This window comes from Penaeus monodon, chromosome 37 (assembly GCF_015228065.2).
Source record: "Penaeus monodon isolate SGIC_2016 chromosome 37, NSTDA_Pmon_1, whole genome shotgun sequence".
In the NCBI taxonomy this organism is placed as follows: domain Eukaryota; kingdom Metazoa; phylum Arthropoda; class Malacostraca; order Decapoda; family Penaeidae; genus Penaeus; species Penaeus monodon.
Window position 1 is genome coordinate 15,971,152 of NC_051422.1, and position 4,631 is coordinate 15,975,782.

Below are 4,631 nucleotides of genomic sequence, written 5' to 3' on the forward strand. Positions count from 1 at the left end.
ATGTATAGCAGTAAAATACAAAAAGATATTATTACTCCCTTCTTGATGGAAAATAATGTGATTGTTGGACAAGAGTTAAACGAACTTCTGTTGTAAATTATACAAAGGAAATATAGTTTTTAAAAAGATTTTATTCATTTTTTTTTTAACAGTTTTGCTTTCCTCTTCGCGGATTTAACTTTAGAATAAGGTACAGTCTGGGGCCTATGTTTGTAAAAATTCTCGCACGTTCTGTGAAATGTTTCGAAGAATAAGCCAGAGCGCAAAGCCACATCAGCTGTGCTCTGGTTAACTCACATAACACCGGGTTGGAGTAGGGAGGGAGGGAGAGACATGAGACGGGGGGGGGGGGGGTAAAGGGAGGAAGGCGTAATGTTGAGGTTGAGGGGAAGGGAATAGAAGGAGAAGGGGCTGGGAAGGGGGGGGGGGGCGATGGTTGGGGAAGGGGAAAGGGGGGGGGGAGAGACTCTTACTGCTAGGCAACAATCTACTGCAATGATTACAGTATCATTGCTATAACTTTTTACACCATTTATTAAAAGCCATATGGACAGCATTGCACAAATTGAGATTCGCGTACATATTCAACATTCACCTTGCCAAGCGTACCATCCACTCCCTATTGTGTACAGCGTAATCAAAAACGACAGGCCTGTTGTGCTACAGGCCAGGGCTAAGAGTTCTATCATTACGTATGTATTTATTATTTTTTTGTTTATGTATTTATATGCCAGATCACCATACAACAGTATTATGCAACTTGTATGAACAGCAGGGGAGACGAGAGACTTGAGAACTCCCTCACACACCTGTTCAAGGAAATTGTTCACTCAGGTTATACCTGAACAAGCAATTTCCAAAGAACGTGATAACACCATATCTGTGTTCCACTGGATACATCTTTTCATCATCATCATCTTCTCTAACACAAGAATGTATCTCACTTTCAGGTTAACATTAACAAGACTTTGTTTCTGCCACGTGGAACACTGTTTACGTTTTAGCATCACATATATATCAGATGTCCCATGTTGGGTGACTTCTAAGAGACTGACTATCATACCAATAATAACTGATACAGAATACTAGCATTGTGCTCTTCCATAAACCTGCATTAACAAGTAAAGAACCATATGGGGGTATTTTTTTTTTTCTTCCAAAATAAGTAGTAAAAATAATATAAGTCTTAACATTTACAGAAGAAATAAGACGTTGATAATAATCAAGAAAATATGTAAATTACATTAATTATAACAGTATTGAAGAATCACTCTTAACTTTGGCAAAAAAATCTAAAAGAAAATGTTTGCATAGGGCACTATTTTATTTGAATTCACCTATATAACCTTATGCTTTGTATCACTCTTCAAAATGTTTTCTAAACTGCTTTACTATTTTTATACAAATTAGTGTCACTGAAGCACGCTATCCAAATTCCTTTTATTTTCTCTGAATTCTATTGCGATGTTCTTGTGTATATCTCTTCGGATATTTTACTTAGTCTTGGAGTTAAGAGAGTACAAAAAAATGGAGACTTGAAAGAAGATATTTGCAAATGATGATAATATAATCAGCAAAAGCACTGTACCCAAGATAACCACCTGTCCAGCATCAGTTCACCTCCTGCGCTCACGTTCAAAACCAGCTGGCTCCTCGCAATGAAAAATAAAACGTCCATGCCTTCAACTCTCACATCTTTACGTCATAGAACCCTTTCATACGTTTTTGTTATTATGAAAAAAAAAAAACTTTGAGGGTAGATTAAATCAAGAATAGATGGGGTAAAGGAACGAAATTCAACAAAATTTTTAGAGTAATCTCTTACTTGTACCATTTTTTCACTCAGTAGTGAACAACACTTCACATGTACAGTATTAATTGAGAAAGTTCATTTCCGATTCCAAAAGAAGTAAAAATTGTGCCGAAACTCACTTCAGGAAGGTCTAACCTCCTGCCTATGTCAACTAACTACAGATCACAATATTAAAAATAATAGTAATAATACACATGTCTATGTCCTTCATAGAATGACCTTCCATGCACACAGTCATTTTTATGATCACAAACTGCCATGCCTCCAAAAAATTACGCACGGCTTGCAGAGCATCCCGAATCCACATTCCTCATTCATTTTCTTTTCACTTGTCATTGTGTTGATCTTCACGGGACATTTTTGAAAAGAGAAAGATAGAAAAAAAAGCACACTGTATTTTCAACATCTTGCTATTTACAATCACGAGAAGAACACCTCACAAGAGCGTCATTTGTGGTTTGCTGTCCTCATCATCTTCTTCTTCTTCTTCTTCCTCTTCTTCTTCTTCTTCTTCTTCTTCTTCTTCGTCTCTCTTCTTTTTTCTTTTCTTCTTCATCACACATCACCACCATCACATTTCCTTCTTAATAATAACAGAAAAAAAACAACAATAATAATGATAATGAAAAAAACAAAATCTTGGGTACCGGTGATTTCGATAGAGGCAGCCATGATAAGGATGAAATTGATAGTCATTATGATTATAATAAGGATGATAATACTGATAATAATAATAATAATAACAATAATAATAATAATAATAATAATAATAATAATAATAATAATAATAGCAATAGTAATAATAATAATAATGGTAATAATGGTAATAATAATAATGATAATAACGATAATGGTAACAATGATAATAATAATAATAATGATAATAATAATAATAATAATAATAATAATAATAATAATAATAATAATAATAATAATGATAATAATAATAATAATAATAATAATAATAATAATAATAATAATAACAATAATAATGATAATAACAATAATAAAAAAAGAAGAAGAAGGTCACAGAGAATACATACATACGTATATGTATATATAACCTACATACACACACATACATACATATGCATATATATAAAAAAAAACGACACACACAATAGTTTTGCTTCGAAAGTTCAAAAGGCGTTGTTCCGTAGTCCATAGTCCTTATCCAGGCCGTGAGTGACGAATGGAGGAAATCCACCGGTACACCCTAGTCGCAGTCTCTCATACCGATTAATGCAGCCACCCACTCTCGCTGGCTACACCATCTGCATATGAGTTACCACGACCAGGCAGACCCCTGTTGGCAAACGAGAGAAAGAGAATTTAGTTGTTTTATGGATAAAGGAGAGATGTAGAATAATGATTAACGGGTGGATTTTTTTTTTTAATGGGTAAAGTATATAAAGAGAAAAAAATAAGGGTTAGCTTTATTAATGGATAAAGGAGAGAGAGAAAAAAAACAATGAGGATTTTTTTTTTTATGGATAAAGTTGGTATTGTTTATATGATTTAATGTGGGTGGGCGAGGGAGGGAGTGATGTTTATGATAATTATCATCAGAATGAGTACCATTATTATCATAATTATTGTTATTATCCTACTACTACTACTGTTACTACTATAACTATTAGCATTACACATATGAATGCACACGAACACACGCGATTATACATATATATATATATATATATATATATATATATATATATATATATATATATATATATATATATATATATATATATATACATACATATATATATATATATATATATATATATATATATATATATATATATATATATATATATATATATATATTTATAGATATATATATATATTTATGTATTTATTTATCTATTCATCTTTATATATTTGTTCACATACATATATATTATCACCTTAGTTAGCATCTTATTTCCTCTCTTCAATCAATTTTCTGTATTCCTTAATATCATTTTCTTCTTTCTGTTTCTTGTATATGCAATCTTATAATCATCATTTTCTATATGCATGTTTTTCCTACTTAATCACACACAAAACAACCCGATGGATAACAAAAGGACACACTGATAAGGATAGCAATGACAACAACAACAATAAACAACAACAACAGCCATAAAAACACACCCAATAATGCTAATAATAAAAAAAAAAAATTACAACCATACTCCAGCGTCAACCTCAGAACCACAAGGTGTTTAATCAGCTTACGTCAATATTTCCAGTCTTTCAGAGCTTTTTACAACTGAAAATTGCAGGTTGAAAGGTACCTACAATTACTCATGGTTCGCTAATATGCTCTGCGAAAGTTATGGTAACACTGATTAGCCGTTAGGAGCTTGCCTGTTATATATTATTTATTTATTTAGTTAGTTAATATTATTATTATTATTATTATGTGTGTGTGTGTGTGTGTGTGTGTGTGTGTGTGTGTGTGTGTGTGTGTGTGTGTGTGTGTGTGTGTGTGTGTGTGTGTGTGTGTGTGTGTGTGTGTGTGTGTGTGTGTGTGTGCGTATTTTGGTATTTCCCGTTTACTGTCTTTCTTTTATTTATTATTTATTCATTTTCTTTTCATTTCCTTCTTCCTCCGTTTTTTCTCTGTATTTTCTTCTCCTTTTCATCTATAACTTCCTTAGAAGAAAGGTAGGGGGGGGGGCGCAATAACTGGAGAGGGAAGGGGGGGGAGGTGACTGAATTTTGATGCATGATGATGAAGATAGATGTAATGCTAATAATAATAATGACAATGGTAATAAGGGATGACGATGATAATGATAATGATAATGATAATGATGATTATAATGGT

At 32.5% G+C, this 4,631-nt stretch overlaps 1 protein-coding gene across 1 annotated transcript in view; it reads right to left on the reverse strand.

Moving 5' to 3' along the window:
* Nucleotides 1-2,846: 2,846 nt before the first annotated feature.
* The window catches only part of LOC119596416 (homeobox protein Hox-B5-like), a 149,806-nt gene continuing 148,021 nt past the window's right edge, over nucleotides 2,847-4,631 (reverse strand). Inside the window, exon 4 of the mRNA XM_037945665.1 lies at nucleotides 2,847-3,119. The gene's annotated coding sequence lies outside the window, so the exon portion shown is untranslated. The remainder of the gene's footprint in view (nucleotides 3,120-4,631) is intronic.